This window comes from Heterodontus francisci, chromosome 36, assembly GCF_036365525.1.
Source record: "Heterodontus francisci isolate sHetFra1 chromosome 36, sHetFra1.hap1, whole genome shotgun sequence".
Taxonomy (NCBI): Eukaryota; Metazoa; Chordata; class Chondrichthyes; order Heterodontiformes; family Heterodontidae; genus Heterodontus; species Heterodontus francisci.
In genome coordinates, this window is record NC_090406.1 from 45,709,121 (window position 1) to 45,724,731 (window position 15,611).

At 44.6% G+C, this 15,611-nt stretch overlaps 1 long non-coding RNA gene across 1 annotated transcript; it reads right to left on the reverse strand.

The window, feature by feature from the left end:
• Positions 1 to 14,885: 14,885 nt before the first annotated feature.
• LOC137351414 (uncharacterized) lies at positions 14,886 to 15,297 on the reverse strand. The gene is made up of 3 exons (XR_010969505.1): positions 15,229 to 15,297; positions 15,062 to 15,159; positions 14,886 to 14,982 (listed from the first exon to the last, which is right to left on the reverse strand). It is a non-coding gene; the product is annotated as an uncharacterized lncRNA (long non-coding RNA).
• Between the last annotated feature and the right edge of the window lie 314 nt (positions 15,298 to 15,611).

Genomic DNA, 15,611 nt, shown 5'->3' on the forward strand with positions numbered 1-15,611 from the left:
CTTCAATCTGTTACCTGTGAATTCTCTCCGATCTATAATGTCTTCTATCTCTCAATAGATGCTGCTGGGTCTCATTGGGCTCTGCGTGGAGCAGCCATTGGCTTCATGATGGTGTCTCTGTCCCTGCTGGTGGTGATGGCTGCAATGTACAGAATGAAGGAGCCAAGAGCTGTTGCTTCCAAATGTAGTGAAATTGAATTGTAAACCCTGAACAGAAATAAAGCTACTGGACAGAAATGTGCCTTTTTGGTTGTTGCTGTGAACCATGAAATACCTAGTAGCAGAAGTCCAAGTGTATTGATATGAAATCCCATTGCTGGTGGGAGGGACAAGGTGGAAATTGAAGCCATACTGTCACATAGCAACTGTCTAATCCAGCGGCTGCATGTGTCTAGTTGAATTTGAGATTGTCTCCCAATCCTACCTTTTTTTTTTCAGATGACTGAAGTTGCTTTCTGAAGTGATCTTTGAAGAATTTCCTGACTATTTAGTACCTAACATTGTGGGTCTTGTAGCAGCAAATCTTTTTGCAGATTACACTTTAGTTTGAGTTTTGGTGACTTGATTTGTTTTCTGATGCAGAAATGCAGCAGAGGATAACTATCACTCCTCTTAAAATTGATCCACCACAAAGGCTGCATCAATGCTGCATTGGTGAGAAGTGTCACCTATTGGTAAAATGCAGGGGAGTATTTAACTTTCTAAATTAGTGATGTGGGTCTTCCTTGAGGAGCAGTTAAGTGAATTTATAACTAAGCCAAGCATATAATTTAGTTCAAATATTGGTAATAAAATTAAATAGAGAAGATTAAATTTTCATCAGATTTTGATTTGAGTAAAATGGTGCTTCCCTTAAAAGGAACCAGAGCAGTTTAAAGTTTTTACATTGAAAGAAATCATTCCAACTTTATAAAATGGCAGTGCAAGTAGACTTTGAGAGCATTGCAATCTGATTCTCTGCATCTTGGAACTTCAGCTCAGGACTATCACTCTGTTAATGCAAACTGAGGTGCAGGCATCATGGCAGCTAGAAAGGGGAAGTTATCTGGGCATTTTGATATAGAAGGTAGTTTCATAAAATCATATTCCACAGAAGGAGGCCATTCAGCATACTGTGGCAGTAGTGGCTCTTGAAAGCTGTTCAATTAGTCCCAGTCCCCTGCCCCCATAACCCTGCAAACCACTTGGGTTAGGTAGTGGTTGGGGACAGAGCATGAGACTGCAAGTAAAGAGTATCCAAGATCAGTGCTGGAGGAGTTTCAGCTTTTGCCCCTATCCAACAGGCACCAGGTTCTTGCTGCCTGAGTGCAAGAGCAAACTTGCTGTGGTACAGGAGGCTATTGAAGTAAAGGAGTGGAAAGGAATGTAGTAGATGGTATCAGTCCTTTGGCTGCAGAGAACAGTGTAGTTAGAGGTCACAAAGGTTCTTTGGTGCCAGGGTTAAGGACATCACCTCAGGGCTGGGGAAGATTGTGTTATGGCCCAAGTAGAAATCAACCTCATGGTGGAAATGAGTTTGAGGAGTTGGGGTTGAAACTAAAATGCCAAACAAGCAAGCTCCAGATTCTTATCTGGGTCATGTGCAAATTGACACAGGGAAAAATTTTTAGTCGGTAAAGTGGGAGGGGAGACAGGGGTTTTACCTTGTAGGGCAGTGGCAGTAGTGCTAGGGGAGGCTCCGTTTACCCCAGCCAAGGAGCGGTGACCTAGTGAATTGAATAGTTATTGCGGTAGGAGAGCTTGTTGGAGGGAGAAATCTGGAAGATTTTGGAAAAGTTAAATTCCAAAAAGCAAGAGAAACATTGAGGTTGTAGAGCTAAGTGAGTCAGGAAAGGCCAGAACTTATGAAAGGTAATGGGACATGTATCCGATGGCAGTGACTAAAGCCCAGGTAACGATCCCAGGTTCAGTTATGAGCCATGGCCAACAGCAAAACTGGTGAATTTTCAGTACTGATAGTGGAAGAGACAACAGCTGCTTACAGGCAGCTGATCCTTCAGGAAGAGGACTTGTTTCCTTCTAAAGCATATGAGGAAGGCAAAAGTAAACTACCTTGTACTTGCCCGCCTCTCTCTCCCTCTCCCCGCACCCCCCCCCCCCCCCAACCACATTGCTCATTTATCATGGGAGGTTCTTGCAAGCAACTGAAGAGGAAAGTGCAGGACTGAGGCATAGAGAAATGCACTGAGGACTTGCCCTTGGGCACATCACTACTACAGTGAATAAGATGGTATCAAGGAAAAATAGAAAAGCTAAAGGCACCATATCTGTCTGAGGCATTTGAAGCAAAACCGATCACAGCAGAGAGAAATTAATGGGCTTGATTTGCCATTAGAGACATGGGGCTAAACTTTCCCACTATAGATCTTTTTCAGGACATTGGGATTATTTTCAGGTTGTGAGTAACAGGCCTTTGCTTATTCTCATGGGATGTGAGCATCACTGGCAAGGCCATCCCTAATTGCCCTTGAGAAGGTGGTGATGATCTGCCTTCTTAAACTGCTGCAGTCCATGTGGGGTAGGTACACCCACAGTGCTGTTAGGAAGGGAGTTCCAGGTGTTTGACCCAGCGACAGTGAAGGAACAGTGACACAGTTGCAAGTCGGGATGGTGTGTGACTTGGAGGGGAACTTGCAGGTGATTGTGTTCCCATGCATCTGCTGTCCTTGTCTTTCTAGATGGTAGAGGTCACACGTTTGGAAGGTGCTATTGAAGGAGGCTTGAGTTGCTGTTGTGCATCTTTTAGATGGCACACACTGCTGCCACTGTGTGTCTATGACTGAGCGAGTGAACCCTGAAAGCGGTGGATAGGTGCTAATCAATTGGGCTGATTTGTCCTGAATGATATCAAACTTCTTGAGTGTTGCTGGAGTGTCACTCATTCATGCAAGTGGAAAGTATTCCATCACACTCTTGATTTGTGCCTTCGAGATGCTGGACAGGCTTTGGGGAGTGAAAAGGTGAGTTACTCGCTGCACAATTCCCAGCCTCTGACCTCCTCTTGTAGCACAGTATTTACATGACTGACCAGAATCTGAACTGGACCAATGATAACCCCCAGGATGTTGGTAGTGGGGGATTCAGTGATGGTACTGCCAGTGAATATCCAGGAGAGATTTAGATTCTCTTGTTGGAGATGGTCATTGGGCACTTGTTTGGCTTGAATGTTACTTGCCACTTATTCAGCCCAAGCCAGAATGTTGTCCAGGACTTTCTACAGGGATCGAGCTGGGTAATGGGACTGAATGCATAGCTCCATGGAGAGCCAGCACAGACTCAATGGGCTGAATAGTCTCCTGTGCCAAAAATGACTGACTCAATGTGGGCATAGACTGCTTCAATTATGGATAGTATTATATCCAAAGAGGCATAGAAAATTCCCCAAAAAAGCAGCAAACCTGTGGATTTGGAGCAGTTTAGAAATCAGCTAAGGAGGACAAAGGAGTTGATTTTAAGCAGGAGAAAATAATGCTAGTAAACGTGCAGGGAACATAAAAACTGACTATAAAAGCTTCTATAAGTATGTGAAGAGAAAAAGATTAGTGAAGACAAATGTAGGTCCCTTACAGTCAGAATGGGGGAAAATTATAATTGGGAACAAAGAAATGACATAACAATTAAACACATACTTTGGTTCTGTCTTCACAAAGGAGGACACAAATAACCGCCCAGAAATGTTCGGGAACCAGCAGTCTAATGAGGAGGAGGAACTGTATGAAATCAGTATTAGTAGGGAAATAGTGTTAGGGAAATTTAGGGCGGCACAGTGGCGCAGTGGTTAGCACCGCAGCCTCACAGCTCCAGCGACCCGGGTTCAATTCCGGGTACTGCCTGTGTGGAGTTTGTAAGTTCTCCCTGTGTCTGCGGGGGTTTCCTCCGGTTGCTCCGGTTTCCTCCCACATGCCAAAGAATTGCAGGTTGATAGGTAAATTGGCCATTATAAATTACCCAGGATAGGTAGGTGGTAGGGACTGGTGGGGATGTGGTAGGAATATGGGATTAGTATAAATGGGTGGTTGATGGTCGGCACAGACTCGGTGGGCTGAAGGGCCTGTTTCAGTGCTGTATTTGAATTAGAATTAGAACATTACAGCGCAGTACAGGCCCTTCGGCCCTCGATGTTGCGCCGACCTGTGAAACCATCTGACCTACACTATTCCATTTTCATCCATATGTCTATCCAATGACCACTTAAATGCCTTTAAAGTTGGCGAATCTACTACTGTTGCAGGCAGGGCGTTCCACACCCTTACTACTCTGAGTAAAGAAACTACCTCTGACATCTATATCTATCACCCCTCAACTTAAAGCTATGTCCCCTCGTGTTTGCCATCACCATCCGAGGAAAAAGACTCTCACTATCCACGCTATCTAACCCTCTGATTATCTTATATGTCTCTATTAAGTCACCTCTCCTCCTCCTTCTCTCCAACGAAATCAACCTCAAGTCCCTCAGCCTTTCCTCGTAAGACCTTCCCTCCATACCAGGCAACATCCTAGTAAATCTCCTTTGCACCCTTTCCATAGCTTCCACATCCTTCCTATAATGCGGTGACCAGAACTGCACGCAATACTCCAGGTGCGGTCTCACCAGAGTTTTGTACAGCTGCAGCATGACCTCGTGGCTCCGAAACTCGATCCCCCTACTAATAAAAGCTAACACACCATATGCCTTCTTAACAGCCCTATTAACCTGGGTAGCAACCTTCAGGGATTTATGCACCTGGACACCAAGATCTCTCTGTTCATCTACACTACCAAGAATCTTCCCATTAGCCCAGTACTCTGCATTCCTGTTACTCCTTCCAAAGTGAATCACCTCACACTTTTCCGCATTAAACTCCATTTGCCATCTCTCAGCTCAGCTCTGCAGCTTATCTATGTCCCTCTGTACCCTACAACATCCTTCGGCACTATCCACAACTCCACCGACCTTCGTGTCATCTGCAAATTTACTAACCCACCCTTCTACACCCTCTTCCAGGTCATTTATAAAAATGACAAACAGCAGTGGCCCCAAAACAGATCCTTGCGGTACACCACTAGTAACTAAACTCCAGGATGAACATTTGCCATCAACCACCACCCTCTGTCTTCTTTCAACTAGCCAATTTCTGATCCAAAGCTCTAAATCACCTTCAACCCCATACTTCCGTATTTCCTGCAATAGCCTACCGTGGGGAACCTTATCAAACGCCTTACTGAAATCCATATACACCACATCCACTGCTTTACCCTCATCCACCTGTTTGGTCACCTTCTCGAAAAACTCAATAAGGTTTGTGAGGCACGACCTACCCGTCACAAAACTGTGCTGACTATCGCTAATGAACTTATTCCTTTCAAGCTGATTATAAATCCTGTCTCTTATAACCTTTTCCAACATTTTACCCACAACCGAAGTAAGGCTCACAGGTCTATAATTACCAGGGCTGTCTCTACTCCCCTTCTTGAACAAGGGGACAACATTCGCTATCCTCCAGTCTTCCGGCACTATCCCTGTCGACAATGACGACATAAAGATCAAGGACAAAGGCTCTGCAATCTCCTCCCGAGCTTCCCAGAGAATCCTAGGATAAATCCCATCTGGCCCAAAGACTTATCTATTTTCACACTTTCCAAAATTGATAACACCTCCTCCTTGTGAACCTCAATCCCATCTAGCCTAGTAGCCTGAATCTCAGTATTCTCCTCGACAACATTTTCTTTCTCTACTGTAAATACTGACGCAAAATATTCATTTAACACTTCCCCTATCTCCTCTGATTCCACACACAACTTCCCACTACTATCCTTGATTGGCCCTAATCTAACTCGAGTCATTCTTTTATTCCTGATGTACCTATAGAAAGCCTTAGGGTTTTCCCTGATCCTATCCGCCAATGACTTCTCGTGTCCTCTCCTTGCTCTTTTTAACTCTCCCTTTAGATCCTTCCTGGCTAGCTTGTAACTCTCAAGCGCCCTAACTGAGCCTTCACGTCTCATCCTAACATAAGCCTTCTTCTTCCTCTTGACAAGCGCTTCAACTTCTTTCGTAAACCATAGCTCCCTCGCTCGACAACTTCCTCCCTACCTCACAGGTACATACTTATCAAGGACACGCAATAAACACACACGCAGATAGAGACAGAAAAGTAGAAAGAATAAAGCGGAAAAGTTTGAGGCAATAGCTGGAATTTATTTATGGTCCTTTGAGTTCAATGTAGAGTCTTTGATTGCCAGTAAGTTTTGCTGTTTCGTTGCAGTCCAGTGCATTCTTTAAAACTTGTTTCGATACGAACTAGGAGCAGGAGTAGGCCACTCGGCCCTTCAAGCCATGTTTGCAGTGGTTAGCACCGCAGCCTCACAGCTCCAGCGACCCGGGTTCAATTCTGGGTACTGCCTGTGTGGAGTTTGCAAGTTCTCCCTGTGTCTGCGTGGGTTTTCTCCGGGTGCTCCAGTTTCCTCCCATATGCCAAAAGACTTGTAGGTTGATAGGTAAATCGGCCATTATGAATTGCCCCTAGTATAGGTAGGTGGTAGGGAAATATAGGGACAGGTGGGGATGTGGTAGGAATATGGAATTAATGTAGGATTAGTATAAAATGGGTGGCTGATGGTCAGCACAGACTCTGTGGGCCGTAGGGCCTGTTGCAGTGCTGTATCTCTAACTAACTAAAGCTGTAATGAGGTCTGGAGCTGAGTGGCCCTGGCAGAACCCAAACTGTGCGTCACTCAGCAGGTTATTGCTGAGCAAATGCCGCTTGATAGCGCTGTCAGTGACATCTTCCATCATTTTACTGATGGTTGAGAAGAGACAGGGCAGTAATTGGGCAGGTTGGATTTGTCCCGCTTTTAATTTACAGGACATACCGTTGCAATTTCCCACGTTGCCGGGTCACTGCTAGTGTTGTAGCTGTACTGGAACAGCTTGGCTAGGGATGCAGCAAGTTCTTCAGTACTATTGCTGGAATGTTGCCAGAGCCCATAGCCTTTGCAGTATCCAGTGCCTTCAGTCTTTTCTTTATCACGCAAAGTGAATCGAATTGGCTGAAGACTGGCATTTGTGATGCTGGGGACTTCAGGAGGAGGCCGAGATGGCTCAGCAACTCAGCATTTCCGGCTGACGATTGTTGCATTGATGTGCTGGGCTCCGCCATCATTGAGGATGGGGGATATTTGTGAAACCACCTCCTCCTGTTAGTTGAATTGTCCACCATCATTTAAGACTGCATAGGGCAGGACTGCAGAGCTAGATCTGATCCATTGGTTATGGGATCGCTTAGTTCTGTCTAATGCATGCTGCTTACGCTGTTTGACACGCAAGTAGGCCTGGGCTGTAGCTTCACCAGGTTGACACCTCATTTTGAGGCATGCCTTCCTGCACTCTTCATTCAACCAGAGTTGATCTCCCAACTTTATAGTAATGGTAAAATAGGGGATATGCTGGGCCATGAGGTTACAGATTGTGGTGCAGTACTATTCTGCTGTTTCCCACCTTTTGCATTACTCGATCTGTTCAAAATCTATCCCATTTAGCACAGTGGTGGTACCACACAACATGGAGGGTATCCTCAATGTGAAGACAGGACTTTATCTCCATAAGGACTTTGCAGTGGTCACTCCTACCAATATCATCATGGACAGATGCATCTGCAACAGGCAGATTGGTGAGGACGAGATCTAGTATATTTTTCCCTTTTGGTTCCCTCATCACCTGCCGCAGACCCAATCTAGCAGACATGTTCTTTCTGACTGACAGCTCAGTTCGTAGTGGTGCTATCAAGCCACACACTGGATGAAGAACTTACTCCTCATCTCAGTCCTGAAAAGGTTTATCCCATATCCTTAGACTATGACCCCTGGTTCTGGACTCCCCCACCATCAGGAACATCCTTCCTGCATCTACCCTGTCAAGTCCTGTTAGAATTTTATAGGTTTCTGAGAGATCCCCACCTCACTGTTCTGAACTCGTGAAAATAATCCTAACTGACTAAATCTCTCCTCATAATGTCAGTCCCGCCGTCCCAGGAAACAGTCTGATAAACCTTTGCTGCACTCCTTCTATAGCAAGAACATCCTTCCTCAGAGATAGAGACCAAAACTGCACACAATATTCCAGGTGTGGCCTTACCAAGGCCCTGTATAATTGTAGCAAGACATCCTTCCTTCTGTACTCAAATCCTCTCGCTATGAAAGCCAACATACCATTTGCTTTTTTTTTTTATTATTAAATACAGCCTGTTGCACCTGCATGCTTAACTTCAGCGACTGGTGTATGAGAACACCCAGGTCTCGTTGCATATTCCCCTCTGTTTATAGCTGCTCAGATAATCTGCCTTCCTGTTTTTGCTACCAAAGTGGATAACTCACATTTATCCACATTATACTGCATCTGCTAGGCATTTGTTTGCTCACTCAATTTGTCCAAATCACCCTGAAGCCTCTGCATCCTCCTCACAACTCACCCTCCCAGTTGTGTCATCTGCATGTTTGGGGAGATTTCATTTAGTTCCCTCATCTAAATCATTAATGTATATTGTGAATAGCTGGAGTCCCAACACCTATCCCTGCGGTACCCCACTAGTCACCGCTTGCCATTCGGAAAAAGACCCATTTATCCCTACTGTTTGCTGTCCGCCAACCAATTTTCTATCCATCGTAATAAACTATCCCCAATCCCATGCGCTTCAATTTTATATGCTAATCTCTTATGTGGGACTTTGTCAAAAGCCTTCTGAAAGTCCAAATAAATCACATCCACTGGCTGTCCCTCATTAACTCTACTAGTTACATCAAAGAATTCTAGCAGATTTGTCAAGCATGATTTCCTTTTGATAAATCCATTCTGACTCTGCCCAATTCTATCACTGTTCTCCAAGTGCTCGGATATAAAATCTTTCATAATGGACTTTAGAATCTTCCCCACTACCAATGTCATGTTAACTGGTTCCCGCTTTCTCTCTACCTCCCTTTTTTAAATAATGGGGTTACATTAGCTACCCTCCAATCTGTAGGAACTGTTCCAGAGTCTATAGAATCTTGGAAGATGACCACCAATGCATCCACTATTTCTAGGGCTACTTCCTTAAGTACTCTGGGATGCAGACCATCAGGCCCTGGAGATTTATTGGCCTTCGATGCCATCAATTTCCCCAACACCATCTCTATACCATTACTGATTTCTTTCAGTTCCTCACTAAGCCCTGTGTTCCCCAACATTTCTGGTATGATATTTGTGTCCTCCTTTGTGAAGGAAGAACCAAAGTATGCATTTAGTTGGTCAGCCATTTTTGTTCCCCATAATAAATTCCCCTGTTTCTGACTGTCAGGGGCCTACATTTGTCTTCACCAATCTTTCTCTTCACATACCTATAGAAACTTTTACAGTCAGTTTTTATGTTCCCCACAAGCTTGCTCTCATACTCTATTTTCCCCTTCTTAATCAATCCCTTAGTCCTCCTTTGCAGAATTCTAAACTGCTCCCAACCCTCAGATCTGTTGTTTTTCCTGGTGAATTTATATGCCTCTTCCTTGAATCTAATGCCATCTCTAATTTCCCTTATAAACCATGGTTTGGCTAACTTTTCCATTTTACTTTTGCACCAGACAGGAACAAACAATTGTTGCTGTTCATCCATGCACTCTTTAAATGTTTGCCATTGCCTATCCACTGTCATCCCTTTAAGTAAGGTTTCCCAGTCATGGCCAACTCGTGCTTCATACCTTCGTAGTTTACTCTACTAAAATGCAGAACCCTCGTCTCAGAATCAACTATGTCACTCTCCATTTTGATGAAGAAAATTCTATCATATTATGGTCACTTGTCCAAGGGTCTCGCACAACTGGATTGTCAATTATTCCTCTCTCATTACACAATACCCAGTCTAGGATGGCCTGTTCTCTAGTTGGTTCCTCAATGTATTGGTCCAGAAAACCATCCTGTATACACTCCAAGAATTCCTCCTCTACGGTATTGTGACTAATTTGATTTGCCCAATCTATATGCAGATTAAAGCACCTATAATTACAGATGTTCCTTTATCGCATGCATCTCCAATTCCCTGTTAATGCCATTACCATCATCACTACTACAGTTTGGGGGTCTATATATAACCCCCACTAACGTTTTTTGCCCCTTAGTGTTTCTCAGCTCTACCCGTACAGATTCCACATTGTTAGAGCTATTATTTTTCATCACTATTGTGTTAATTTCCTCTTTAACCAGCAATGCAACTCCACTGCCTTTTGCCTGTCCTCCCTAAATACCCCTGGATGTTCATTTCCCATCCCTGGGGACTTTGCAGCCATGTCTCTGTAATCCTGACTAAATCATACCCATTTACATCTATTTGCATGATTAATTCATCCACTTTATTGCGAATGCTCCGCGTGTTATGGCACAAAGCCTTAAGGCTTGTCTTTTTAACATTACTTGTCCTCTTCCAACTATTTCACTGTGGCCCTGTTTGATTCTGACCTGGATTTCTCGATCACTTTTCTCATTCCCCTTACTGTCTTTTGTTCTGGTCTTTGATCACCACCCCCCCTCTGACTTCTTTTAGTTTAAACCCTCCCCAACTACTCTAGCAAATACTCCCCCTAGGACATCAGTCCCAGTCCTGCCCAGGTGTAACCCGTCCAGGTTGCACTGGTCCCACCTCCCCCAGAACTGGTCCCAATGCCCCAGGAATCTAAAACCCTCCCCCTCACCATCTTTTCAGCCATGTATTCATTTAATATATCCTGTTATTTCTACTGACTAGCAGGTGGCACTGGTAGCAATCCAGAGATCACTACCTTTGAAGTCCTGCTTTTCAACTTACTTCCTAGCTCCCTATATTCTGCTTTTTGGACTTTTTAAAAAAAAAAAGTGTCATTTGTACCAATGTGTACCATGACCACTGGCTATTCACCCTCCCCCTTCAGAATGTCCTGCAACTGCCAAGACATCCCTGATCCTAGTACCAGGGAGACAATATACCATCCTGGAGTGGCCACAGAAATGCCCATCTATTCCCCTTACAATTGAATCCCTATAACCATTGCCTTCCCACATTTTTTACTCCTCCCTTGTCCATGGTGCAATGAATTGGGCTATTGCTGCTTTCACCTGAGAGGCCAGTCTTCACCCCCCACCCCCCCCCCCCCAAACAGTATCCAAAGCAGTATATCTATTTATTAGGGGGAACAGCCACAGGAGATTCCTGCACTGCCTGCCTAGACCTCTTGCTCTGCCTGGTGGTCACCCATTCCCTTCCTGCCTGTGGGGTCTGAGCCTGCAGTGTGACCACCTCTCTGCATATGCTATCCACAATACTCTCTGCCTCATGCTACAGTGTCCTGAGCTGCTGCTCCAGCTCCAGCTCCAAAACCCAGGCTCTCAGGAGCTGCAGCTGGACACTTCCTGCACACATGCTGGTCCTGGGCACTGGAATTGTTCCATGGAGCACACCATGGTTTTGAGCTCTCCTGTCATAACTTAACCATTTAAAATTAAACCTTCTGGAAGATCATAATGTCCAATATCAGTTACTTTAGGGCCCTTCTTCCCTGGTCCTCATTACTACAGCACTCCCTAAAAAAACTAATTATTTGAAATAAACTTAAACTTCTTACTCGAGATACTTACCCAGCTATTTAGAGCAATTCCTTAACAGCAGTGACTCACCAACCAATCACCTTGCAGCTCTCATGACATCACTGGGCTTTTTTTTTTTCTTTTTTCAAAACTCCGGCATGCTGGAAGAGCTCCTCTCTGCTCCAGGAAGGTAAGAGTACAGTCTGCACCCTCACTACCCTCAGTCCTTTCTCCAAGTGGTGTTAAACATGGAGTACTGATTCATCAGCTTAAAGGGAGGGTGGCAGTAGGTGGTAATCAGCAGGTTTCCTTGCCCTTGTTTGACCTGATGCGATGAGACTTCAAGGGGTCTGGTGTCAATGTTGAGGACTTCCAGTGCTACTCCCATCACCTGTATACCACCTCTGGAGAGATAATCCTGCCTGTGGCACAGGACATAGCTGGGAGTGATGACTTCCGGGACATTGTGCGCAAGGTTATGGTTCTGTGGGACAGCTCCCAATTTTGGCAAAAGCCCCCAGATGTTAGCAGGGAGGACTTTGCAGGGTCAATGGGGCTAAGTTTGACCTGGTCATTTCTGGTGCCTAGGTCAATGCCAACTGGTATGTCTGCTACCATTGACTTTGTAGTGGTTCGGTACAATGGAGTTGCTTACTCAGCTAGTTAAGAGTCAACCAGGTGGTCTGGAGTCACCTAAGCCAGACCAGGTAAGGACAGCATTAGTGAATGAGTTTCCCCGCCCCCCTAATAGTTGATGGTTTTATGTCATTACACTAGCTTTTTACTTCCAGATTTGTATTACTTGAATTCAAATTCCAACTTCTGCCTTGGTGGGATTCTAACCCCAGAGCAATATCCTAGGTCAGTGACAATACCACTACATCACTGCCTCCCCCATTCAGCATAAATTTATCCAAGGAAGAGCTAAATTGGGTGAGTGAATAGTTTTCATCCTATGGAATTTGCATCTTTATCCATGAAAAGTACACTCCAAAGAGGAAACAAATGGGGTAGAGAAAGAAATAGAGGCTGGGTTTGTGTGATGCAGCATTTTGTCAGTATGGTTACTTCTGAAATTGGAGGTATATTTCAAGCCTCCAGTTAGAGAATTCTCACCCCACACTCCCAAAGGAGTGTCAATACAAGCTTGATGTTTACAGGCATTGCTAGATTTACTTTTGGGTACAGGATCTAAGAGTTGCGAGTCTGACAGTTATGTTAAAGATCTTAAAGGCAGGTAACCATTGAGATAATGTTCTGCACTGTAATGCTCAGAGAAACAGAAGCTTAAAGTCTGAAGATAATCCAAGTAATAAACTTTACAGCCCAGAGGGAGGAGGCTCTGCAACAAGAGCTAAAAGATGCATTGTACCCAAAGTGGCCAAGTCCATGATTTGACTCGTTATATCCAAGATCCCTTTCCACATTTGTGGAAAGTGTTGGATGATCCTGAAGCAAGGAGTCAGGTGCCACTGAGGAATCATGGGGCAAAGGCTTGGTTTCAAACAGCATTTAGATTCTGAAATCACATGTTCAAATTTTGTTCAGTGAATTAATTCTTTTTATTTGCACAAGTTACCAAAATACTGAGTATGAGGAGATCACACAGCACAGCTCCAGCTATTCTACACCATGTCAGCTTAAAACCCAGAATGGACCACCCTTGATATTTGTGCTTTATCATGTGATCTGGAGCCCACTATTTCCAATTAACTGCAGCCAGCTGCTTTTCAGCATTTTAAAATGAATGCCAGATTAATAACAGTTATATACTCCAGCAATTGGCAAAGTCACAGGTAGAGGTGGTGCGCAGGGATGTTGAAAAGCAAATCAAAGGTCACTGTAGCAAAAAGGATGAATCCCAAAAGTTACTTTGGATGTAAATCTGGTTAAAGAAAAAAAAACTAAATCCCATATTCTCATTCCCACCACTGGAAGTTTTCCATTGCTACAAGTCCTTGAAAACCAGTCTGCTGTTCAGTGCCACGTGAGTGATATTTACTTAAAGGTCCTAGCAATAAGCAAATACCCAAACAGGCACATTTCAGTCCATTAGGTTTATTTCTGTTCAAGGTCTACAGTTTAATCTCATTACATTGGGAAGCAGCAGCTCTGGGTTTCCTCAGTCTGTACACTGCAGCCATCAGCATCACCACCAACAGGGACAGAGGCACCAGCATAAACCCAATGGCTGCTCCATTCAGAGGAGATCCAGCAACATCTAAAATGGGAGAGGAGAGGTTTCCAGATATTTGGAAAGGTTCACAGTGGCCTATTGAAAGACACCACTTACCATTCTCTTGCAGCAGCTTCTTAAACTGGCTATTCTCATGTTCCAGGAAAATAATGGGACCAGGGGCACTCACCAAGGTTCCCTCATGGTAGTTTGTACTCCTGCGTCTCTCTATTGGAGAAGCACATTAGTGGTTAGTCTCAACCTGCTCCCGTCAGATAAGGGTACTTCTCAGGAGAAAATTTTGTAGCTTTTCACTTGAGGTATGTTTAAACGAGTGTGAGGGGAACTCACTTGTGTCACATTTGGCTGTACAGTCATCCAGAGCAGAGGGAAAGCAAACTTCAGCACTGCAGTGCAAGTAAACCTAGGAGAGAAAAAAAAAAAGTTAATTTTAGGGAGAGATTCATGTAGATAGAGGAGCTAGGCTGTTATACAGAAAGAGCCAGTAAAGAGTTTCATTGGTTTAGACTCCTTCCTGCAGTTTGGTTACCTTTCCAGAAAGAGGCTGTTCAGAATCTTCATGCAGGAAAACAAAAGTCTTCACTTCAAACCGCTTGTGATGGGTTGGAAATTTCAAGCCAGAAAACACATCCACTGTGTGTAGGAGAGTCTGGTAGTCATCACCCACATAGGGACACCTGCAATACAGGAGGGTCAGTTAGCAAACAGAAGCTCTGAAGCCAATTTCCCCTCCTGTTGAAACTACATTCTCCTACCAAAACAGAAGTTTTCACCCAACCCACAAGAAAGACCCTCTTTTCCATTCGGGCTCCTTACCCATTCACCAGTAGACTCCATTGCACCTCATGGTTCGGGTCTGGGACAGGGGTTGCCCAGCAGTCACGCAACTTCAGCACAATCATTGAGTCAGTGCGATCCTTCACATGAACTTCCACAAACACTGGGTCCTGGAGGAAACTCTGAATGGGGTAGTCACTATCCACATACCAGGATCTGTAGTTACCACCTGAAAGGCAGATACGAAAACCAGTCACACTCTGCATGGATACCTTCCCAGTGCTTCCTATCACCATTACCCTGGGCAGTTATACCTTTTGCAATTCGCAGTTCCAGTTTCAGAATCCCATCTTCAGAAGCTGGAGGTGGTGGAGGAGCTGTGTAAACTGTGACATTGATTTGTAAGCCAGTCTCTTGCCTCCCTTTGTACTTGCACTGGACATGCAGGCTGCAGAGAGACACAAGTAGGTCCAGCTTCATTCAGTAACACTTCCCTCCAATCCCAACTCCTCCCACTATCCTCCTACCTGAAGGTGCTGTCCCGGGTTATTGAGCCCAGTTTCCCAGTCTGAATCATCCTCTTGCCCAAGACATCAGTTTCATACACCAAGGTCCCATTCTCCTCCTGCAATGAGAGGGTTTAAATAGGGAGCTGCTTCATTCATCTGGAGAATACTGGATCTTCAATACTCACCTGCTTGGTTGAGCCACAGGAGGTAATTGGGAAGCGGAAGGTCACAAGCTGGGCAGTGGTTAGTTTAGGCCTGCACTCAGCTTCTTGTCCATCTTTCACATACAGTGATGACAGGTTGAGGGCAGGACGGGTCAGGTTCCTGCAAATCACTAGGAGGAACTGACCATCTGCTGTGCACACTGCAAAAGAGGAAAAAAATATAACCCAAATGCACCAACCAGTAAACTTGTGTCCAGATAAATAAACACCAACATGGATTCCTCAGAAAGGGACGAACATGTTCGACCAACCTCCGAGGAAGAAACATCCCAAGTGGATGGTGGGAAACCAATGTATTGTGTCCAGGCTTCCAGGAGGCATTATTCAGAGTCCAAGAGGAAATG